General features: G+C 48.3%; 2 long non-coding RNA genes across 2 annotated transcripts in view; one reads left to right on the top strand and one right to left on the bottom strand.

The window, feature by feature from the left end:
* LOC118164101 overlaps positions 1 to 25320 on the bottom strand; it is an 85944-nt gene that overhangs the window by 10025 nt on the left and 50599 nt on the right. Inside the window, exon 2 of the long non-coding RNA XR_004749340.1 lies at positions 4525 to 4638. This is a non-coding gene — a long non-coding RNA (uncharacterized LOC118164101). The remainder of the gene's footprint in view (positions 1 to 4524; positions 4639 to 25320) is intronic.
* Positions 11440 to 15277, top strand: LOC118164102. Its single transcript, XR_004749341.1, has 2 exons — positions 11440 to 11764; positions 14608 to 15277. It is a non-coding gene; the product is annotated as an uncharacterized LOC118164102 (long non-coding RNA).

The following is a 25320-nucleotide window of genomic DNA, read 5'->3' as shown; positions in this document are numbered from 1 at the left end:
TCCCTGCACCACCTTGTGAGAGGAAAACTGCTCTGGGGCTGCACTTCTGAAGACAACCACTTTCCTTTTCCATTTCCATTCCTGTCCTCCGCTACATCCTCATACAGTGCCCAGCATCACTAAGTCCCTGTCTCCTTCGGGGCTGCCATACTGCAAATACCTGCTGATAAACAGCTGCAAAGCACGCAAACGTTCACCAAACCTACCCTTTGGCTTATGGTTAGCAGCTGACGAGCACAGCAGCCCTCAAATACAACACTGTGACTGAATATTGCAAGCACGCCGAACCTTTTGTGGATGAGAATGCTCCCTCCCCTCAAAATATTTGTTTTCGATACCCACAGAGTAGTATAATGTCATTTAGCGAGGAAAGTTCTGGCAGTCGGTGCACAACCTGGCAGAGCTACAAGTCCTGTAGGTGTTATGATACACACGCAACATGTTTTACAAATAGAAAGTGGTTTCCAGAGTTCTTTAATATATTCTAATTTCCCCCACCTCTGCCCAAAAAAGCTGCAGTTATGAAAATACGGTTGCATACTGAAATATTAAACTAGAAATGTGGAGAGAGTTGTTTTTTTAAAAAGCTCTCTTTTCAGCTATTTCTTCTTCTTCTTCTTCTTCTCCCTTTTTTTTTTTTTTAAGTCAGGTATGTTTTTAGCAACTTAAACAGGTTGGGTTACCCACAAGAAGTAGTAATTTTTCCACCTAGCAGATTGAGGTATTCATGCCCTCTTTAAACAGTTCTAAATTTATTCTCCAGTATTATTCAAATAGAAATATTTGCATGTACACCCTGAATTGGATAAAACCCTTTCAGTGTTAACCCACGAGCAGAAACCACACAAATGAAGAAGATTAACAAAATGCACCTTCTTTGAATCCAGGCAGCCTTTGGAAGAAAGGCTTCCAAAATCCATCCTGCCTCCATCGCTCATTATTATTTATTCATTTTACAGGAGAATCCCGCTCAAGAGCAAGGCCAGTCCCTGGACAACATGCAGTGAGACAGACCCCTTACCCAAAGAACTCTCTGGCTAGCAGCCAGCTGGGTGTAAGAAGCTCTTGGTCTGTTTTACAGGTGGGAGACCAAAGGGAAAAAGAGCCAGAATGGAGTGCTTCGGGACATGTGAGGCACCTAGGGGACTTCAGGGACCAGGATCTGGAAACCACTGGGGGGCTTTCTCAGGCTTCACCATCTCTTTATTCCCACAGCCTACAAAAGCACTGCATGCAATCCCGATACACCTGTTCACAGTGAAGAGCAGCCTTTCAAATCCCAAAGACCAATGCTGCCAGCATGAATGGTCTCCCAGACTTCTTGAGTACCTAACACATGAGGCAACCACAGGGCTTCACGTAGACTGCGACGAGGGAGACGCTGTCAGGCTGCACTGCTGCTGGAGAGGAGGTGAAGCCATGCTGGGAACGGGGCTAGCAGTGAGGCACCTGTGCATCAGCTGCAGATCATGACCACAAGGTCTATCTGTAGCCTGAGGACAGAAACTGACAGAAGTTGGTGCAAATTATGCGAATTACCCAAATAATGCTTGCTAGAAAATTACATCCCCATTCTGCCATCCGTTAGCCTGCCAGTCGCTCCTCAGACAGCAGAAGAACTAATACCAAAATAAAATATTACTCAGCAAAAGGTGGGGCTGGCTGATTGCGCCTTCAGCGTTTCTCACCTGCTTGCAAATAAACTCCCATCTTAACAACTCTATTTATTGGGCCAGGTCCTCACCTGGCCAGCTTCTTGGAGCTAAACTCAACAATGCTGTTTCAGGCTAGCATGGATTCATGACTTACAAGCGTTTGCTGATAGTTTCTGCAACCTGTTGTCTGTCTCTAGGTTGTTTGCCAGACTCAGTAGTAGTTCTCTTGGTACTTCCCACCTCCTGCTGCTGCACAGGGGCCCCAAGCCACCGGGGGCTGAACAGGGAGCCCAGCTTCACAGCATCCACCGAGCCATTGGTGGAAGGTTTTTCACCTCGCTCTTCCCCTGGAGAATTTGACTTGGGAGATGTAGCCCTGACTGTCGGTCCAGTCTCCAGCCCAGTTGAGTCCCAACCCAGCAGACCATGCGGTTAAGTCCCGAGGGACTTAAGCATGTGCTTAAGTGCTCTGCTGGATCAGTGCCTTCACAACCAGTCCGACTGCTTTGTTAGCAGTGCTGAGCACCAGGGCTGAGCTCCAACAGGAAATAGCAGCTTCCCTTTGAAGTCCTGCCACTGATGTTCACGTAGGTGGGACTTCAAAGAGGAGCCACCGCTTCCCCTCCCAGTATCGGAGGCCCCAGTGTTGGAGAAGCAGTAGTGCTGGTTTTAATTGCATTAAGGGATGCTTTAGGGCGGACGATTCAGCCCTTCTCAGTAAAAGGACAACTTTAAAAGGTTCCCACCTGCTGGCAAGAGACCCAAGGAAAGGTTAACTCGCATCCCAGAATGCCCTTTAAAACACAGGTCTGTGGAAAGCAATCTCTTCCCCTTCTGCTAACTGTTTTCCCTGCTGCCACTGAAAACTACCTGGCGAGCTTCTCATTTACTCTGGAGCTGCACTGCTGGCCATCATAAGGGTCCCTCGCCAACTGGGATGTGGACAAGGCATGGCCAATCTCAGCTCCCATAATAGAGATCACTGAGCCAACGCCAAGAAATACCCCCACAGGCAACCTAGATGGCTGGTTCTGCTGCTGATTGACAATCATACACCAGAGCACCTTTAACCTCTCTGTATCTCTTTTCCTTGAGGGAAAACAAACCAGAGAAGTCCACATCCTATATGGTGTAAATAAGCTCACATTACACCAAAACCTGACTCCACTTTTCCTCTTTCCAGTCTTGGAAAGATCGCCAATATCCAGCTGTGCTCTAAATCTCCAACCAGAAGCAAGACTCGGTCCGACGGGAGAGGGATCGGTCCACAGAAACAGAAAACCCTGAGAGGCACTGATCACTGAATGCACTAGAGAAGCAGCTAGCATTCCCAGGAAATAAAAATAACTGTGTGCAGGGCTTGCACTGATTTGCAAAGCTCTTCCATGTTCATTATGCTGTTTTTCTCTCACCTGGATTTCCATGTCATATCCAATATATGCAATCTGGATTCCAGATATTTCTATATTCAAAAGCCAGCTATGTAAGTAGGCATGGATTCTGATGGATGATGAGTAATTGCATTTTATTTGAGGGCTGAGCACTTTGCGGCCTCATCACATGGAGTTCAGCTGAGCTTTGCTGTTCAGGTCGCCGACTTGCCATAACCTGGTCATCTCACCTGACCGTTTCGCATTTTGTACCTCCGCACACAACACTTGCATGTTGTTGTGGAACAAACCTGAGTCAGCAGCAAAGCAGCATGCCAGTGGGGAGTAGTAAGAGGAGGATGTTTACCCCAGTAAAACCAGCTAAGCACAGATGCGCCCCAAAAGTTCAGAGAGAGCTTGATACCAGGCCCCCAGGGGCTGAGAGGAGCAGCAGTATCCACACAGTGTGACAAGACTGGACTTGACCACCCAAATGATCCCGAATCCTGACATCTGTCCCAGTGTGAAGAATCACTGAAAAGCTGAACTGAAATGGTTTCTGGCTCTGGAAGAAAAGATCCATGGGGAAAGACACAGCCACATAGTTACAGCTTTGCTTATCCAGCTCAACTGCAGAACGGCTTGTATAGAAATGCTTGAAAAATTGCCTCTTTTTATCAACAGAAAAGAGTGTTTTTTTCAATAGATTTCTCCTAAAGTTTTAAACTTTTACCATAAAAATGCCACTGCATTTTCAGTCAAAATTATGCAATCATACTAATATTCTGCAGCTTCCCAGTAAGACTTCCTTGGATTTAGGAGTCTGGGGATTTTAATTGCTATTTTTTCTGAATATTTAATCATCATTTTCCACTGAATGTGAAAAAAATATTCTGTCCAAGTGTAGGTTTCCTTGCAAGGTTGAGAAGGGCAAGGGGAAGGAGGGGGCGCTGTATTTTTCCTTAAAGACACAAACATTCTCTTATAACTTAAGTCACCGCTGCATTTGTGAGCCTGACAAATTTAGAGGACTTAAAATCAATCAATAAAAAAAGAGCTTGACCACAAAGGAAGTTCTGGTCAACCCTTCAGCTTTACATCATAGACAACATTTATTTTATCACAGCCTTACAAAAATTAAAATAGAAAAATGCATCTTCTTGGAAAACAGTAGTTATTTTCTTCCCCTGCTCAGATATTTTTATAAGCCCAGTTCCACCAGCCTCACTCATGCTGAGAATCACCTTACCCTGCAGAGCAGACCATTTATTTAGAGGCAAGATATTATGTCCCAAGCAGGACACTAAGATGCCTCCACCCAACAAAAACTCTACTGTGCAGCTGAGCTGGACCAACCTACATCCCAGGCCCGGGTCTGGTTTGAAGCATTACCCATACTGTCTGGATACTGGCCTCTATAAATAAACAGGCAAGAACGTTTGGAGAAGAGGTGAAGCCTTTCTCATTAGTTGTGAGCAAGGAAGGAAGTTGTACCTTACCAGAGACTGCGGGAATTCACAGCTCCCTCCTTCCCTTAATAGCACTGCTGGAGGCAGAGAGGAGAAGGGCAGAGCAGCCTTACAGGGATGGTCCAGCAAAATAGCCAGGACGACCTGGTAAATGAAATACCGCACATGAGTAAGGGTGGCAGAACTTGCCTGACATATACCTTTCTTGCTGGCTAATCATAACCACAATTTATAGCTGTTTCCATTAGATCTTAACAAAAGGACACCATGGCACGGAGGCTGATCCGAACTGCTAGCAAACGTGTCTTAACCCATCTTTGTTCACAGAACTGGTTCCGATGTTTGTCACCTCCCTGCAGACCCCGCTTGTTTAAGTTGTTTACACGGATTGGCTTCAGTAAAACTTCCACTGGTCCAGGAGGAAACTTCTGGTCAGAAGACACATAAACAGACCTGCCCAGGGCTGGTTTCAGCACTCAGCTGGAGCGCAGCAGCCCTACATTTTAAGGCCTGATACAGATCAGGGAGCTGGACTTGGATCTGCTAAGTCCAAGAGGGATATCTCAACCCACAGGCAAGAGGCTGCTCTTGGATGTTGCTTTCCCATAGGATTCATTTCCGGTTGGATGCAAGTAGTGAAAGATTTGCTGCTAATAATGAGACCAGTTCAGCAGCTCGGAGGCCAGAACCCTGAACCAGAAAGAGCAGGGACTGGCACTGGGTCTCCTATACTTGGCTATCTACTAGTTTACTGTGGTAATAAGAAAAACAAAACCTTTATGGATCCCATGTCTTTCAAGCAAAATGGAAAAAAAACTTGAAATCTCACAACATCTTGTGTAACAGGAGAACAATTTCCTACTCGCTGCCACAGGGGGTAAATCTGCAGGGTTTATCACCTCTTGTCGCCAAAGTCAGAATCTGGCCTGCTGCCTTCCACCCTAATTCAGAATGCACTTTCATCTCTAGTATAAACACCGAGACATATCAAAAGCCCTGTTGACAGTACTGCTCTCATTTTCTGCTTTAAGAAGTTGCCAAAATGTACAAAATTAAACTCTCTGAGTCATAGTAGGCTGTTTTGTCAGTTTATCCAATCGGTAACGCAATACTATCGTAACCTCTATCATTCTCACTCTTCTTTTTTTCTTCCCTCACCCCCTTTCTTTCTTTCTTAAGCAAGAATTTCCCCTGGAAGGGAGTGCAGTTCCTCCAAAAATTAAATCATAGCATCAAATTTCAAAACCACAAATATAAATCAAGTATCGTTGCACTGACATGGAGGAATATTGCTTTGCACGACATGCTGCACGAGCACTGTCCAAGCCACAGTAGGTACTATAACTATTGCCACAGCTATAGTCTAAGGAGTTAGAGGAGCTTCTCTGGGAATTTCCTCTGAAATTGTAGGAGCTGGAAAGAAGCACTGACTACTCCACTGTCTCTTAGCTACTACCTAAAAAGCACATTTGAGAACTAGCTCTGTATTTTTTTTTGTGTTTTTCCTTGTTCCTTTCAAGACTAATGAGAAATTCCGGAGCTCAGAAAATACAGAATTAGGTCCTTCCTAATTTCATTAATGAAAACACGAGCAAAATAAGCAGCACCATTTAACAAACTGCAATTCGGTGGAAAACTTCTAGGAAAACAGGAGCGATGCCAAACGTTTCTCCAGCACAGGAGTTCCTAAGCGAGGAAATACATCCCCACAGTAAGGCATGCATGACATTTCCAAATGACCTTCACTTGAAATCAAAGAGTAACATACATTACCTCAGTGCATAATTCATTCTTAATCTATTAATGATATGACTCATTAACGTATTAGTAGCAGTAGTGGTGTTAATAGTGGTAATACTACTGCTAATGTCATTGCCATGCTAACAGGTTGCAACATGCTAGTTCTTCTACTCACATACAACAAAAGGATTTGCGACCCAGTACCACAGAGGTGGTGAGACAAGGACTTTGATAGCCCTACGAGTTACTACATGGGGTGTCTGCTATTACCTCTTCTTATATCCCCGAGGAATCACAGATCTAAATGTGCAATCAAAAGGGATGCTCAGCTGTAAGACCCCCGACACTATCTTTGCTGGACTCCGGATGAAGCAGTCAAGAATGTCTTTTTCATATTCCTCCAATGTTTCTATAATTAGGCAATCAGGTGTGAGGTGCCTATGTAGGACACACAGGGCTGCAGTACAGATTTCTGTTTCTCCCAGTTGCAGGAATACTCTTACCTCAGGGAAAGGTTTTATGAAGTCATTTCGCAGAGCTTGTCAAGAACTACCAGGGAAGGATAATAAACAGAGTAAGAAATGCTGTTGCATGTCTGGTTTTCTACCCTCTGTTTCCCTGCTTGGAAATCTCACCTAAGAAGAAGTCAGAGGAATTGATCTCTGAGTTTGGGACTTCCAGAAGCGCAGTTCCCCTGATCTTGGGGCAAGGTCTGCATTCACCCAGCAGGTCCAGCCAGCACTGTCACACAGCCAGCAATGCAATGTTTCTGACCATACTGTTTGGCACAGAAAACACTGCTCTCAGGAGGTGGCCTGAAATCCAGTTTCTGGTTTCAAGCATCTCTAAAAATCTCCTGCTTTAAGAACCCAGCTTTCGGGTCAGGCCCTTCCCTGGTTCTAGAAAACTAGGAAAAGAAAACTGGATAGTATCCCTGGCCTCATGCATTGATAAAATATTCAAGCATGGGTAACCTGCACCTCCGTGGTCATGGAGGTGAAAAGGAGCCATCTGGTGATATCTTGCCACGTATCCCTGACTCCTGCATGACGGGGAATCCACACCTCAGCAGAGAATAAGCTGGGAGCCACAGCTGGGGTGGGAAATACCCACAGCAGCATTATATAGGAACAATGAAAAGCAAGACTGTAATTATCTTCCTGTTCACCCTCACGGTGCTGCAATGAAGTCTCTCCCGTGAATGTCTCATCTACATACAAAGGCATCTTGGAGTATATCATATACATCTTGGAGTATATCCGAACAGCGAACGCACTAGAGCTCTCACCAGAAAGAAAGCCTGTATGGTGTAGGTCACTTTAATGCCAAAATAACTGCATTCACAAGAGGTCTGGTCCCATGGTTAAACATGTGGTGAAAAAAATAAAAATAAATATACAGAATTATTCCCTAACCAAAAAATTCTATCAACACCATTTTTCATGTAAACCAGGCCTAAAATAGTTCTTAGAGTAGCTGCCAGGAAAGCTGCCTAGCTTTCCAGTCCTTCCCCATGTCCCATGGTACCCAGCAGGGCTTTTAAACCCTCACCTCTGGAATCAGAGGACTGGGCAAGGACCTCTGTCCTGGCCACAGTGCCCACCAGCCTTGGGCCTGCCTAGGGGTGCTGGAAACCAGCAGCACCAAAGGTGCAAAACCAGGGGAGCCAGGTGGGCTCCAAACCCCATGTTGCAAAGAAGCAAAGCACCAGAATTTGCAGCCTGTTCCCCTCTCAGATGGGCAGCTGAAGGTCACCCACTGAGGTGAACGATCCCGATGTCACTCCAGCACAGCCCCAAGGCAGCTCTCTGTCCCAGAGAGCAGCCAGAGAGGGGTCACCAGCCCCATGCCAAGGCTGCCATGGGGTGGCAAGAGCCATCCAAGTATCTTTTGATGTTTGCCTTCACAACTGCTTTATCTGGCTCCCACCTGCCAGCTTTTTGGAGCCCCCAAACTGTTATTATCAAGGAAATTGTGTTAAGTGCTATGTGCCCAAGTGAGTAAGTAGACAGGCTCACCCCTTGGGAATGGGAAAATAAAGTCTCAAAGGCAGATCTCTCCCCCTCCCTTTCCTCAGGCGTACCTTTATTTTTGGAGACAGACCCTAGACCAGCCCAGGTCACCCCATGCCAGGCACAAGGGACAAGGCCCCAGGATCCTCCCTGCCCCTTTTTAGCTTTTTTTCACAGCTTTGCCCAAGTCGCCCAGATAATGGGCTGAAACCTGCTCACTGCACATGTTGGAGTAACTGCAACCTTGCTACAGCTGTCTGCCTTCCTCCTCCAGACTCAACAACCCCCTGCAATCTCCACTGGAGTGAAATACAACAAGTGGGGGGTTTTACACCCCTAAAAAAGGGAAAAGCCCCCTGATGCCTCTGTCCCACTGTGCTGACAATCTGGTATTGATAATCTTGATAATCTGTCCCTTACAAATACTGTCTGATGGCCCACGTCCTGGTGGGGGAAATACACTGCTTGGATCACACAGCGCCTCCAACAACCCTTCTGCTGAGATCTGTAGAGGGGTGAACTTCACCTTCATAGAGCTTTTGTGAAACCTTCACTGCTGAACCCTACTCTCTCTAGAGGGTGTTGGACAGTCTTCCCAGCACTCCTGTGCTGTAGGAACAGGGGCTTTTACATTCAGGCTGCTTTATGGAGGCTCTTGAGAGGAGAGCTCCTAAATTGAAACCACATTGTCCAGCCTGAGCCAGAGCCTGCTGCATGAGCCCTGTCTACTCCCCGAGTCTTTCCAGCGCTGCTTGCTTCGCAGCGAAGAGCAGGGAACAGTGGGGTTACAGATCCCAGGAATCTGCCAGCACGGAAACAGGAACAACTAACAGCTTAAAACCTCCACCAGAGCTCTGGGACACTCTTCTATCTTTCCAGGCCTTGGTGGGTGCAAAGCGGTCTGAAGAGCTCTTTGTGTCTGTAGCTGCTACAAGAGGAACACCTTTCCTCTTTTTTCTTTTTTTTTTTCTTTTTTTTTCTTTTTTCCTTTTTTTTCCAAAAGAGAAGCTGTTGGGACGTGCTCGCCATCTCACTCTCTCCTGATAACCCTTTCGGCATCCTTCCGTTTTCAGGTTATTCAGTTGTTACCCCTGAAATCTGATTCCTGATCTCAGCCCTCTCTTATCAGCCCCGTTCGCTGAGGAGACCCAAAGCAGCGGGTTTGTTTTAATCTTTGCGCTCCTTCTCTGTCCCCGAGGCCCCGTTTTGCCGCGGGAGGAGGTGAGTGACAGGGCCGACGTTTGGGGGGGAAGGGGCTGCCATCCATTAACTCGCTGTTATCTATCTATTCATCTGCCCTGCAAGACAAAGGTGTGATTGTTGCTCCAGCTGACAGACCTGTGCTGGCTTCACTCCAACTCCCGTGGGCCAGGGGTGCAGAGGAGATGTGGAGCCATGACCCAAGCGCAAGAGGCCCCCGGCACGGGCTCTGTGCTGAGCTCTGCACCCCACATCTTCCCGGCTGCTGGTACCCAAAGCGAGCCCACCCCGGCCACCTGCTCCCTCCAGTTGGGTGTCTAAGTTTTGTTGGGTGTATAAACTCGGTCTGGTGCATAAACCTGCCCTGAAAACATGGGATTGACTCTGCGCCACCCTGGCATCCGGCAAACCCGTTTTGGGCTGTGCTCTCATTTAAGCAATTATATGGGATATAGGGTGCTAGAACATGAGTTCCCTTATCTCTGTTTCCCACATCACACCCTTTCCTAAGGCAATTGATGCAGGCCCATTGAAGCCGAGGTACTGACTGACACTAGCTGAAGATCTGGTCCCAATTCTGCCATGCTTTGCCTCTGGGTAGTCATTTACACCTGTTCAGGGTGCACAGGCTGACCAGCAGCAACCGCTCGAGCTGCAAAGCACTGAAGCCCTGTCCCGTCACCTTCGGAGCCCGACATGCCCCGCACCGATCCATGGCACAGGGCCCCATTCTCCCTGCATCTGAGTTGGTTTTGGCATTGCACATAGGCATCCTCTCTTCTGCTTCTACTAACCCATGAGACTGCTGCCAAGTCTCATGAAAGAAAAAGTTGTGACCCAGTTCCTGGACGGTGACTTAGTGTAAATAACTCTCGGTGGCATGATGACACCCTCCTGAAATCTAGCAGTGCACTTGTCAGTCCGTGAAGCATGGAGCCAAGAACCAGTCCCCATACAGCTTCACACGCTGAATGTCTTTTCCTCCCCTTGCACACGCAAAATCCCTGGCAATTTCCGGAAGAGCTGCGGTTGTGCAAGCCAAACAGGGCTTGGCTTATTTTCTGAATCATCCAAATAGTGCCGGTTTGCACGGACAACATCAGCTTTTGAGCAAAGCTTGCCAGTACTGAAAAAAAGCTTTATGCCTGAATTAGACCCCAGTTCCTGCAGCTAGCTGGCTTTCCTGGGTTGCCCCTGCAGCCAGCTTTAACACCAGGGCTGTAGAGTCGTCCATGCCCTGCTTGTACCACACCTGCAGAAATGGAGGCTGCACTTGCTCTGCCTTTTTACTGGTCTCGGTGACAGCCTGCTGCTGGCGCTATTCGGTAGCCTCAGAAGAGACTGTGCAAACAACCCTGAAGCTGGGCAGCCACCGACAAACATCTCCATGGCCTCTGCTTTTCTTGAAGGCTTCCAGGTATGACAGTCACTCTGATTTTTTCCATTGCCATCCAAAATCCAATCTCAATCTCAAACAAAATGGATCTAGCATTTAGATCTAAGGCACCACGGTTAGATCTGTGGCTTGCTTTGGGCTTCTAATTTCCATGGGGATTTGCATAATAAAATACAGTAATAGGCTGGGCATGTACACTGAGCTGTGGCTGGGAGCCAGGAGCTAATGAGCTCTATTGCAGATTCTTTAGCTCCGGACAAGTCAGTTGACCTTCCAAAGTCACATCATACCCATCTGTGAAATGGGGATAGTAATACTTGCCTCACAGGGGTGTTGTGAGGATTAATTAGTTACTGCTTGTACATCACTTTGATGATCTTAAGAGCTACATGCCTCTTAAGTATTGTTATTATATCATGGCTGGGAAGATACTGCAGTTAGGGCTAAATCCCGCCCTTGGAAAAAGATGCGTCTTCCCCCATGTCTTGTAAAATCAGCTGCTAGGCTTGCGCAAGGAGCATTTATATAACTTAGGTACCAAACATCAATATGCACCTCGTACCTTTGACGTTGCCAAATCCCCAGAACAATATCCTGCTGGCAGTCATGTGGTGCACCCATCCCGGCGCAAACAGCTTTGGGCAGGAGCCCGACTGCAAGCTCGTTCTCTCTCTTCCCCCATGCCAACTTCCCTTGAAATTAGGAAATGTTTCCACCAGGCATTTCAGAGGTGACCTTGGGTCCAGAGCTCGGTGCGCCATGCAAAGCCCATGGCAGCCCATGGAGGACACGCTGCGCGCTGCCAAGAGGACGCCCCGCGTGGGACCGCGTGCCCGGGACCGCCAAGTGTGCTCTGTGCATGGCAAAGCCACAGCAAGTCTGCAGAAAGACACAGATGCGTACATGAACACAGCCAGGAAAGGTAAGCTCCCCTCGCCTGAGCTCTATCCCTCAGGCTGGCGCTTCTTGCTCAGCCTTACGCTCCCCCGTACGCTCTCTGGAGGGCAAAGCCCTTTCTCCTCCTTGGCACTTGGGCCTGAAAAATACCAAATAGCGCACAAAGAAAAGAATTTCACTGACTGCACCGGGCTACGGCTCAGGATCATTAGGCTCAAACCACAGCATCCAGCCAACTCGTGGAACATACAGGAGTTACGCATCCAAATTTCAGTGACATTTAGTGGAAGTCGGCCAAATGGCTCCCTTTGATTCCTTTGAAATCTGAGCCATAACTGTCACTGCATCTTAGACGTGTGAACTGCTCTGAGAAGGCTCCCATATAGATTAGACCGCGATCAAAGGGTTCCACTAAACTGAATTTTACAAAGACGGAGAGCTGAGGTGAGGCTGATCGGCAGCAATATTATCTGAAAAACAGTCCCCAAACTAGCAGGTTGGAAAGGGTTAAAGAAGAAAGTTGTTTGGGTAGATGGTGTACATTAACTATCATTTTCAGTCAGCATGCAATGACTAGTTAGCGGGGCTTATCATCCTCAGCTATGTGAGGAATTACAATAAATGCCTGAAATGCAAGCAGGTTTCCGGCTTAGGTAGGTAAATAATGGAAGCCACTATTTTTGTCTGAGCTGTAAGAATTCCCCGCGCACACATACTCCCCTCCCCACTGTAACACGTCTAGCCCTACTCCCTGCTGCTTGCCAAAATGAGGTCCTTTCATGCTTCCTTGGGACTTTGCTTTGTCTGCAGAAGTAGCCGACTCATGACTTCCTCCTTGGTGGAAAGCAAGAGGTTACATTTGCTGCATTCGTGCGTTTTAAATACTTTCAGAACGCAGTGACCGAAGGATGAATGGAAGGAGGTATGAGCAGCTCTCAGACAGGGACTGCATGATTTGTAGGGAAAAGGTAACAAACAACCAGAGCATAGCTGTGGCACTGTCAAAGCCTGGTAGCGATCCTCCCGTTGCCTTCGGTGCCATGAGGCTTCCCCTCCACAGCGCATCCCGCACAGAACGTGCTCTCAGACGGCTCAGTGATTCAGCTGCTATTTGAACAGCCGCTGGAGAAAAACACTGCCTGCCTCTGCAGGACAGAAACAGGGCAAACTTTGGAGAGCACTTAGTAGTAAACAGGGAATAAACTCATTACAGTCGGGCAGTTTATTGTCATTTAGCCCAAGGCCCTTTTCCCTGCCCTGGCATCCCCTGGCACGTGCCTGACCTGGCCTCTCTCGGAGGCCCCTTTGAGGTTTGCGCGATGCAGCCTTCACGCGCCAGCTCAAGAAAACCCCGGGCGCCCGCCCCGGGAGCAGAACCAGGGTGGGATCCCGCGCCTTGAGTTGGCCGCGCTCCAGGTAAGAACCTCAGCCATGAATGCACACACTGATGTGAGCCACCGCTGGGGAAAGCCTGGCAGAGGCACGGAGCCGACGGTGCCCGGGAAGGGTTAACCAGCGCCAGGGCTCACGGAGCGTCCTCCCTCGCTGCTTCACACACGCCGTACTTCTTCACAAAGTGAACGTATTAACACTGGCATGCTCCCACACACCGCCTTGGCTCCCCTCCAGGAAATCATAACCCAGCTATTTGGCACACAAGGCCGCAATTTTATTTACACAATCAACTTCTTGATAAACACAAAACTTACAAAATATACCACACCCTTAAAAAAAAAAAAAAAAAAAAAAAGGAAGGAGTGTGGGGAGAATTGCAGTAACCTGAATGTCTCGGCCAGAAGGCCAGTCTGCTTTGATTTGATGCCCCTATCCCCAGAGAAGTCACCTGTGGTTGCACGAGGGCTTGCCCTGGCTTTGAGGCAGGATCCTGACCAGGGAGGACATGGAGGGGCTCCGTGGGGCTGGGAAATGCTGGGGGGATTTGTGCTGACCCCGGCAGGTTTGCTACTGGGCAGAGGGGAATGCAGGCACCCGTGGCACCCCCGGCCCTCGGACCCCTCACCTGGTGTCACCACTGCTCCTGGTAAGCATCCCTGTCTCCTCATGAGGGCAAGAATGCCCCGCTTTGCCCATAAACCCAGAACAATGTCAACCAGCTCTTGTCCTCTTCTCAACATGATGCCGTGGGGAGGGTCCTGTCCCTACGAACGTGCAGTGTTAAGCTCCACACCCCCCAATTAGTCTGACCAACTGCAAGTGGAAGTGTAGCTTTCCTTTGGGGAAGGAAAACATTGCTGATTCCTTGCGGCAGCCAGGTTTTCTGGAGACACGCTCCACTTTGCCAGAGCACCTCAGCTGGGAAGCCTCAGCTTCCAGCAGCCCCAGAGCTTTGGTGAAGTTCTGCCTAAGCATCAGCCTTGCAGTGACCTGAGAGGCAGACGTGTGCGTGCTGCTTGAATCTCGGGTCACCTGAACTCGGCTCTACCACCACGCCCCTCACCTTCCAATCCCACATTTCCCCGCTGACCCCCTCAAAGCAATCACCTTGCCTGGCTACTTGACAAGTGGCTCAGCCTCACTCCATTGACTCTGCAGGCACTGGAGAGCAGGGCAGCACCCAATGCAAGCTCTCCAAAAGCTGGGGCTGATGCTCATTCTGCCAAGCTTCAAACAGCACCAAGACATAAGCATCAAGACAAGGAGATGCTTATTCACAGCCCAAATCCCCCTCAAGAGAAACTGCGCGAGGAAAAATAATGGGCCAAGGGCATTAAACTGATTTATATTGGCTGAGGATCTGGACAAATCTACTTTATTCCTCACAGATAAAAAGATCTGCCTGAGGCTAATAAGCTTTTGATAGTTTCGGAAACAAAGATTGATTCTATTTATACTTTTTTTCACAAATAGGAAGAACCACCTTCAAATACCTGAGACACACTGCAATCATTTAGACAGATAAACATCTTGATTCCTAGAGATAACAGGAGCTGAATGGTTGGCCTCAAAACCAAGCATTCGTGACAATTCTTGAAACAAGAATGTTATTACTCTCCATTTCCACAACGATTTACATGCAACTGCAAAGAAAACCCTTCTCCCCGTGCAGCTGGATCGTGTACTCTAAACACGCTGCCCGCAGCCTTGCCATAGTACCTGAACACCCTGAGCTGGGTGCTGCCTGCCAGAGATTTTCCTTCTCTTCGCAGCCTGGGAAGGGAGAACATGGGTTCACCTAAACAGACAGCGACTGTGATGGCAATTTCTCATGCTACGCAATACAAAACAACTACCACGTGTTTGCTCCCCTCTCTCCCTCTCCAAAAAAAAAGGAGTTGAATGAGATCCACCAAGATTAGTCAAGAAGGGAGCTTGCCCTTGGGGACTGCACCTCGGCACTCGTGGCCAAGTCCCAGAGACTGCTGCGGGACACACTGATGCAGCCACTCCAGTGAAAGCGCCTGTTGGTGCCATCTTATTTTTGCAGCACCCATCCCTAAGAGTCTTGCACTCACCTCCACAACTAAATATCTGCAAAGGGTAACACAGATGTCTCCTATGCATTCAGCTGTCCCTGAACGAAGAGGTGTGCTAGTATTGTGAAGCATTGCTTCAAATCCAAGGTGTTGCTGGACTTCTCTAGAGGGGTCACCTCCTGCAACTTCACAGCAAGTAGCACCACATCTACTGGTTTCCACTCAAGGAATTTTAATGTACCTAAGAACCTCATCTTTAACTTACAGTCCATTTGTATCCCCTGTGAATGCGGGGACTTGAACGGCTAAGATGCAAAAAACAGAAGGCAACTTCCCTCTAGCTCTAGGTACCAAAATGGCAGGATTTCTAAAGCCAATCTCAAGATCACACTTTTTTGAATGCTGTCATACAAAAGAGAAACAGCTCTCAGTATGCAGGTGGTTAATACAAGAAGTGCTATAAACTGGCAAACCAACTGAACTGGTTTGCTGGAAGTATGTTCTGCAAATAGGCTCCTTAGTGCATCTTTTAATCTTACATACGTTACATCCAGAAACTAGATGCCTTGTCAGAAATGACGCTCGGGCACCGGGTGTTTCCAGCTGCACACAGCCGCTTGGCACACGGCTGCCAGTCAGTGCAGGCGGGCAGGGGGTGCTCCACCAATGCAGCAGCAGCCCATGTGCTGCTGGCTGGGCGCAGGAAAACTGCCACATCTAATGTGATCCATCCGGGAGGGATCAGACCACTGGCTGACAGCACCACAGCTCGCTCTGTTGCTAAATGTGGGGAGACAACACAGGCAGCATCCAAAGCGGCGAGTGCTCAGAGGTCCTTGACACTTCCCATGTCCCTGCTGCCATTTGCAGAGCTGAAGGGCTTTGCAAAAGTGAGTAGCCATTGGGAGAGAATAATTTGCCCCAGTGACCACTGCCCCCTTCAGAGTGACGCTGGGATGAGGATAAAACACGAGTGATCTTCCAACTCACTGACACCCTCACACCATGTTTGCCCCCTCTTCTGCACCTCTGCCCTCTGAGGTTGAGACGCAAAGGGCAGGGGGAGCCAGGGCCCAAGCGAGGACTTCATGGCTCTGCAAGAAAGCACGGGAACCTTCCAGCTGAGGGACATTTCCAACAGAAGCACCCATGGTTTCTCAGAAATGGGCTCCAAATTGGCCTCGTCGAGCCTCTGGAGTAAGAGCCACAGGAGGGCAAGATGTGGAGGAGGACTTCAAGGGTGCTTTCAAATGAACTGAATCAGAGGTTTACCCAACCCTGCTCTTTCAGAAGTTTCTGAATAACGCACTGGCTTGAACCACTGGAAAGAAACAAATAAATGAGCTGGCAACTTTCACAGGGAGGAGCCTTGAAGCCCAGTTCCCAAGACCACGCCAACCAGCTCAGTGTGACAGCATGCAGGAATGAAAATAGGTAGGTAACATTAACAGAAATACACTGAAACTTAATAACAGCAGCTTGTCAGGACATGCACAGAGGAGAAATGGCTCATAATAGCTACAGCTTCTATTATGAATGTTTCAGAGCCATCTGGCTACGAGAGCTGCCTAAGCTCAGCTGGTGTTCTGTGTATGCCGTGGTGAGCCATGGTGTGTGCTCTGCAGGGCAGCTGTCAGGCTCAAGTCCCAGCATCCACAGTCCAAAGAGACATCGTTCCTCTCGGCAGACCTTACCTGTCTTAGGAGAGCAACACAGCAATGAACAGAGGCCCTGATGAGCTAAGTCTCCCCCTTTGGTGTAAATCAGCAAGGCTCACTCAGGGCAAATGGAGTTACCCCGATTTACACCACCCCTGCGCTCCAGCCCCATTGTATTAATGCCTCCTCGCCTCAGTCACAACTCTCGTGTGTCTGTCAGTAGCTTACAGCAAAGGCACTGCTCGTGAGGGAAAGCAATCCCCCTGCCTTTCCTCTCCCAATCTGATTCGCATACAAAATGGGCTTATGAACTCAAAAATTATGGGAGGGATTCAGGGAGGAGGAAAGGGAGACACAAGAGCCCTTTTATTTTGCGTCTTATTCACAATGAAAATTGGCACAGAAGCCAACCACATACATTAACATAGTTTGGGCAAGTTTAACTCTCATGAATACATTTCTGTGGAAAAACTATGTGACTATGGAAAAATCCCCTCTTTTTTGCCACTTGAAAAGATAACAGGCTTCTATGTGGAACATACCCAGAACCTGCCTGATTCAGAGACATGGAAATACAAAGATGAATAAGGCTGAGTTTCCCATGCTAGGGGCCCATGGAAACTGAGAGGGGAGGAAGAAGTAAGGAGGCCCATTGACTCGCGAGGAGGACTTTCATCCTGCAGGTGAAGGAAGTATTTGAAGGCACGAGTAACATTGCAGGCCTGTTCCAGAGCCCATTTAAGTCACTGGCAAACATTTCATTGACTTCACTGGGATGTGGGTCAGGGCTAAACAGTTTTAAAATATAAGCCAAGGCTATTTCTACATCGCTGCGTAATGAGTGGGATTCGAAGCAATTCACGTGTGCCCAGTGCTGTGACTTACCTGCTGGCTGTCCGCAGCCCTGGCTGCTATCCTGGCTGTTGCCTGGGCTCAGATCTCAGTAGTTTGAGAGGAACCACTGAGGAAGAGCTGAGCTGAGAGCCTTTTTGGAGGCCTGTTTGGACTGAAGTGTGCACTAGACTGCACCCACGTCCAAGTCAGGCAGGCTGGAGGAAGAGCAGCTCTGGCCACATGTATCGGGACAGCAACTCCTCTCCTCCCATCCCGTACTTCACCTCTGCTGCCCCTCGCCAGGCTCAGGCTGAGGAGGTCTCCACGCATGTGCTGCGGGGTTTGCAGTGGGCTCATCTGCTGGCCAATGGGCCCATTCCCGTGTGTGGTGGTAGAAGTGCACCTGGACCCCAGATTTGGAATTTAAAGCCAGCCACATCAGCTTGTGCTGGGATCTTCTGACCCAACCCCAGCCCAGAGCCTTCCAAGTCCCGCAGAACTGCCTGAGTTACACAGAAAGTGACCCTCTTATTACATTCCTAACTGCAACCTACAAGCTACTGCCATTCCTATATTAGAATATCAGAGGAAAACCCTTCTCCTGTGCTCACAGCCATCCTACAGCACTCGCCCTGCTACAGTGCCCCATTCATGGCAGAGGACGGTAACCTCAGAGTTACTATTTTCTTTTGAATGAACCAGTTTGCTTCATTACCAGCCTATCTGATATGACAGCTTGCATTACATGTCCTTCAACAGACCACTTGAGTAGCACGTCATTGTATTAGGCCTTTACCATCTTTCTAAATAGTTTAATAAATTACTAATTGAACTCTTTAAATGGCTCATATTGGTGCAGTGAGTCTCACCATGCAGAATATTCAGCCATCTCAGAAGAGGATACACCACAGAATCATCCTCTCCTGCTAGGTACCACAAAGTTAAACTGTGGGGTAGGCGCAGGACAGGGAACTTTCCCCCCAAGATTAGCGGTTCAGAGCCCGTACTGCTGCGACGTATCTAAGAACCACATCTTTTGCACCTGCCTAAATGCGGAGTTTCCACTGATGTCAGCGTGCGGAACAATCGAGGCGTGCAGATCCACACATCAGGGGCAACAGATCTGCAGAGCAAATCAAAAGGGAGTGTCCTCCCGCAGGGGCAAGCCCATCCATAGTGCTAGCTGTTGCCATCATGACACTTAGCACACAGCGCCGCTGATGTCACTGCTCAATGTGGTCCCTCTGGGCAGGTGGGGCTTGGCAGTGAGCAGCAAACAGGATTTCTTGCGGACTGCCCAATGCTGACCACTTCCAGCAATGCCAAGAGGCTGCCTTTGCCTTTTCCAACACAACTGTCTTTAAATACAACCCAGAACTAACGTCTACACCTGGCAATAGCTTGGCAGCTGGCAAAAAGTAACTGAGTCTTTCAGGACCCATTCTGCAAATGCACAATTCCCTGTTACGTACTGCGCTGGCTCCGAGCAGACGTGTCTGCCTGACCCTTTACTCACTGCGATGCTGTTCTTTCCCTAGGAGCCAGCCTGCTCGCCACCTGCCTTGGAGCAAAGGATGGGCCTTTTCTCACCTAGCTCCCAACAGCGCTGCTATCTACATCAGCTCAGCCACATTCACCTCCCAGCTGAGTTAACGGAGGGAGATAGGCCCTGCTGGGGAGTAAAGCGCCCAGCCCGAGGCAGATGCCTACCTCAGGAGGAGATTGGTATCACTCCCTGACAGCTGCGAAGAGCATTTAGCTCTGCATCGGCTGTAGATGTCCACACAGGGTCAGAGGAATCCCATCCCAAGTGAGTGGTCAGATGCTGAGCCGCTGCTGCTGCTGTGGCGGGTTAATAGCAGAGTTGTTTTACTGCACAGTTGGCCCTGTGTGTGTCCCTTGCTCCTCGCCCACCGATTTGGCCTGCTTCTAAACTGATTTTTCTGACTGCCCCTTGCACGGGGACCCTGCTGCTGTCCCTGGACCTCCAACAAGCAATGAGAACATGAAGACTGCCATGTGTGCACAGGCAGAGCCGCTCTAACACAAAGGCTTGAAGCAGAACTGGTTAGCCAAGTCCTTGCCTGTAGACAAAGAGCCCCAAAAGGGACCTCTGCAGACATCTCAGCTGGCGTCCTGCATTACCAGTCAGCCTTTCGCCCAGCAGATCTCTGAGCTTAGAAAGCGACATGGTTCCCCAGTATAATTATGGGTATGTTCCCACTGGATTCGGCACCACTGGTTAACCAAACATCACGCATTAGCTCCTCAGAGAAAGACTATTTATTTTACCCACACAAGGTTTATCTTGTAGCAGCCATCAACTTTCCATGGAAAGATCATGCTCTACTATACATCAGTCATTAGAGGCAGCTTCTAAACTTTAATATCTCCAAAGGAACAATAACTGTGACCCTTCCCATATTTTATATTTGCAGACAAGCGGTATGAACTCACTGGGATCAGCAGGTGGTGTGTGTTCAGCTGCTCAGAGCAACGTTCAGCCTGCCTATTCCCAGCGAGGGCAGCTGACATCAGAGAGGCAATGCCCCGTGAATGTGCCATTCAGTGGATAGGAGAGCCCACAGTTTGCATGTTAGACATGAAAGTGTTTGTAGCATGCAGATGTTTTCCATGCAGAGGCCGAGAAAAGTGATGGACGAGCTCATGTAAATCTTGTGCTGTTGCGTGTTTGTTGTTTTAGTTGTTGTTTAAATTTCTCCCTCACATGCCCCCATTTCCTTGCCTTGTATGGAAGCATTAAAAATAATGGGTTATATCCGTAGCTGATATAATTTGGTGCGACTCCAGTGACTTCACAGAGCTATGCCTGTTTACACAAGTTGCAAGTTTCTCCCATCAATTTAAAGCTGTACAGATTTACATCACGGGGAATACAGCCTTATTTTTTTTTCCCCTCGCTCAATTAAAGGGTCCTCCCACAGGCACGTGAGCCACAGCAGGGCTGAGGTGCTGAGCAGGAGAGGCCCACGGCTGCACCCTCCGCCGGCTCTCCTTGTTGGCACGTAGCTCCGTGCCCTCCCCACCTCCCCGAGTAAGGCAGCACATCCCAAATGTCCCTGAGCCCTGCAGAGGACGGGGCCCTCTTCACCACCAGGGATGGGGGTAAAAACTGCTGCTCTGGTTGATAGCGGGCAGTGACCTGGATGCACAGGTCCCTCTGCCCACGTGAATTCCTTAACCACCAAGCTAATAGCTATTTTTAAAAAGTCCTCCTTCCTTTTCATTTTCCTTTCATGAAACATTTCAAGAGGCCTTGCTTTCATCTTCCTATGGAATAAAAACACATTTCAAAACCTGACCATTTTCTATTAAATGAAATTCTTGTGTTCCCACTTGCCCTAACCAGAAGTACTGTACCACCACATCCACAAAGTATGTTGTACTGTGCTGAGCTTGTGCTGTTCTGCAGAGAAACACGACGAGGTTTCACATGGCATTACAAAACGACCTCACTCAAAGTCCCCTCCTGTAAGCAAGCACCCATCCACGCATACACACACACGAAGCCAGACACTTCCCTTTAGGAAACACTTTGCTGAGCAGGCTGGAGAGATTAAATGCTTCTGAAAACAACAGCAACAACTCTGCTGGACAATGAGCTGACCAAGCCTGATTTGGGGATACACTGAATAATCCAAAAGAGCAGGTGACTTAAATACCAAATTCCTTGCCACATTTACTGATTTAATGTGACCACTAAAGTTCTCCAGGCTTTTTGGAAGCCCTAGTTGTGATTGCAGGAACCAGTATAGCCAAGACAATCCCACAGGTTGAACGCTGTCATTAAAAGCGTGACCTGTTCCCGCTTGAGGCAAATGATGGAGTCCCTGCAGGAGTGGTAGTGAATTAACTCCCTGTATCACACGCCACAGCAGTAGCTCTCTGCTGTGAAGCAAGACCACTGGAGGTCTCTGAGGCCATGGTAAAAGTCTTACATGTTTTCCAATAAAATCTGAGCCTCGTACTGCCTAGTGACCTTCAAGACATGTTTTGAGTACATTTTCTGGATGAATTGAGAGAGCACCCAAGATGATGAGGGAGAATTCCAATATAAGGACAAACCTTTTCACCAGGAAAAGTGGTCAAACACCGAGACAGAGGTCTAGAAAGATTGTCTCCACCTTGAAGATGTTCTAAACTTGATGGGACGAGGCCCTCAGCAACCTGCTTTGAGCAGGAAGACCTGCTGCTAGATGTTCTCCAGAGGTGCCTTCCACCCTAAACTATTCCGTGCTTTCATGAACGTGATCCCGATGTTTGGGAACCAGCGCAAGAGTGTGAGACAACCTCTCAGAGGCAGGATCCATGTTCTGTTTCTCAGCCGTAACACTATTTAAATAAGAAGTTATCAGAGAAAAAGCAGGCATTCTTTAATATTGCTCACCTGCAGCACCAGTCACGCCTATTCTCTAAAGCCCCGTGCTTAACACGGCACCTATTTCAGAAGGAGGTGCCGAAGCCTCCCAGCTCAGCCCACTGCACGCAGAGGCCTTTCCCGCAGGGCTCTGCTGCTCATCACACCGACCGCTCACCCTTCCCAGCCAGCTCCCCGTCACGCTCTCCCTCTGAAGCTCACCTTCCCAGCAGTGTGCCTACGTGCCGCACGTACGCTGCTTTCCACGTGCCCTCCTGCTCTGAGATCAACGTTTCCATCCTGTTCCTCTTTCTCCGGGGCTGCTGACTTGCTAGAGGTTAAGCTGCCTCTCAGACAGCCCCCTTCCCACTTGTATCCCGGGATTTTCTTCCATGAAAAAGGCACTGTAAAGGCTCTGGGCCCTGTGCTATGATTTACACTTTTTCATCTCCTGCAGAAAGCCTGCCGTGTATGTGATGATACCATACAGCTCCGTTTACCTGAGAACTTAAAAAAATACCATCGGAGGTTGTTTTTTCCATATGGGTAAATAGTAGGGGTGGGAGTATTCCTTATGGGAAACCTGGAACAGTCGCACTCTGTCGGCCTGACATTTCCTGCTGTAATTGAAACTTTTGATGTTAAAAATTCCATTTACACAGTGTCTCTCTAAGCCAGGCAGGGAGAAGGGCAGAGGTGGGCGCAGCGTTAGCACACAGTTTCCCCAACTCCCCCACTGCAGCCAGTTAAACTATAGCAGGTGAGATGCGTAGATGTAAGGGCAGGAATATGAGGAAGGAAATACCAGCTGGGTTAGGTAATTTGGGTCAGAGGAAGCCAGGCATAGTTACACAGGCAGGTAGAGATTAAATCAGCTTCAAGTTCTAGGTCTTCGCTTCTGCCCATGCCCCTGCCCAGGAGGGCAGGGAGAGGAGCACCCGCACGGTGCTGTGCTCGCAGGGATGTGTATCCTGGACACCTGGGCTCCATCTTGAGAAGAGGGACAGAAAAACAGCTCCCTCAGAGCTTCTGGGGACTCCTGATCCAAGCTGCTATGTAACCCCTTAGGTTGGGTTTTCATGACCTGCCTAAGTCTGCCCTGTGGCAAGTGAAAGGGCGCTTAGCCGAGTGTCTGCAGAAATCCCACCCAAAGCTGTGCAGCTTGACCCTCGGCCGGACCGGCCAAGCCTCAGGCAGAAATCCAGGCAGAGCGGCCCACTGCCGCCAGGTGTACGCTTCACCCAGCACCAGCTCCAGAGCCCACCACAACCTGGCCCCTGAAGACCAGCAGGGAGCTACTCCCCACCAAAGCCAGCCCAGCAAGCCAGGCCAGTCACAGGTCGGTTTATCCATGCACAGAGATGCTCCCAGCTGGGGATGCATCTCACGGGTCCACAGGGCTTTCAGCCAGCACAGCTCACCTGTCCTCTCCCTGGGCTCTGCAGCAGCTGCTGGCTCAAGTCCTGCCTCTACCCCCAGCTCTACCCCACCCCAGGAGCTCTGGTCGTTGCCAGCCCTCCAGCGAGGCAGATGCCTACCCTCCTCCTCTGCGAAACCTCCGGCAGACTCTCCAGGGCTGAAGAGGAGCAGCAAGAAACATCTGAGTGCTGGTATCGCCACTGGCCCCAGCTCCCGCTAGCAGCAAATACATTAATAAGACAAAGTACGGGACAAAGTGGAACCCTTGTGAGTAATGGACATAATTACATTAGCTAGTCAAAGTAACTTTATGTTAAGAAATATTTTTGGCATGCCATGAAAAGTTTAAATCCTGTCACACCCCAACAGTTACAAAAGTCAAAGACAACATAACATGAGCTTTATTTTAACTGTTACATGCATTTGCATAAAAATGCTTCTTCAGAACGACGACACAGCCTTGCTTCCCTGTTTTAGTTTTTTGCTATTTTCCTTTTGATGCAACTTTCGTGTATCCTCAAAGGCATGAAGCAGAACAGGAAACAGTTCTGCCTGCAACTCTTTTCTCAGGCACCTTAAAAAAATAAAGCTCAATGTTTTGTATTGAGCTTCTTCAAGATATCCACAGACGAGACAGTAAAAAACCCAAGGACATAGCTTCACCAATCATTTCTGAAGATCTGTATCTTCTTTGTCAAATACGGATCTGACCCTCCAGCCACAACAGTGACAGCCACCGCAGTGACAGCCACAGTAACAAGCAAATTAAATTCACCATTATTCTTTCTAGCAATCTTTACAAGCAATGGGCAGCACAGGGTAAGAAAACTGAAGCTGGTCTACAGAAACAAGACATTTTAGAAAGGAAACAAGCAAATTATTTGAACAGCTGCTCACTTTAATTCTCATTTCCAACCCTGTAACAGACATGATAATTGACTATGAACTCAACAAAAAGTTTGTTCAAAAACCATCGGGCCTTAAAAATACTAATCAACTAACACATTTTGTAACGCCGACTTTCTCAAACTCTGTCACCAGAGTAGACAAAACTGAAACCTGAAGTTCACAGCTATTATATTTTGATGCTAAATTGAAGATACAGATGCTCATTTTTCTTGAAATATGCAGTTCAGACATTTCTGGAGGTAAGTCTGAATTTCTCCATTCAGACAGCTCTTTTACTTTTCAATTCACTTTATTCTTTTGAAATAAGTACATTAGAAAGAAAGCATCAAAAACTAATGATGTTTTTTGTTGCTGTTGTTTCAGGTTGTACAAAACATTTCCTCTGAAACCACATGGATCTTTTTTTCATTTTTGACAGACCGAATACTTTAGGGGTAAAATTCATTTTGGAAGCCCTACTAAATCAGAACTGCAAATGATCCCAGGGCCCACCAGTTGTTCTGATATCTCCACCAAGGAATCTTTCACAACAAGATTCCCAACGTGTGTTCCAGTTTTCCCAGGCAAAGCTGGGATGATGCCTTGCCCAACAACCACTTTTTCTACTACAGCAGCATCAAGAAGCCTCCTACGGCTACAGCTCACAGGTGCCCATTATTCAGAAGGCTGCCCCTTACCTGAGGGGCTCACAACTGAGAGAAAGATGGGAAAACAAAACCAAAGTAACTTGCCCAGTGCCATGCAGCAGACTGACAGCAGTCTGGTTTACCTTGGCTCTTCCTTCAGTGACCTGACTGATAGGAGCATACGATCAGACTCAGGAGAAAGCCTTTATTTTGGTTTCACCCTGACTTATTTCTGCTTCGGGGGCCAGCAGGGGATTGCCGAACTCCAGCAAGTACATATGTAAAGGTCTTCAGCAGATGCCCAGGGGAAACCAAGAAAAATC

Source organism: Oxyura jamaicensis, chromosome 3, assembly GCF_011077185.1.
Source record: "Oxyura jamaicensis isolate SHBP4307 breed ruddy duck chromosome 3, BPBGC_Ojam_1.0, whole genome shotgun sequence".
NCBI lineage: Eukaryota > Metazoa > Chordata > Aves > Anseriformes > Anatidae > Oxyura > Oxyura jamaicensis.
The sequence above is the reverse complement of the archived record's forward strand: the minus strand, read 5'-3'. Positions and strand labels throughout refer to the sequence as shown.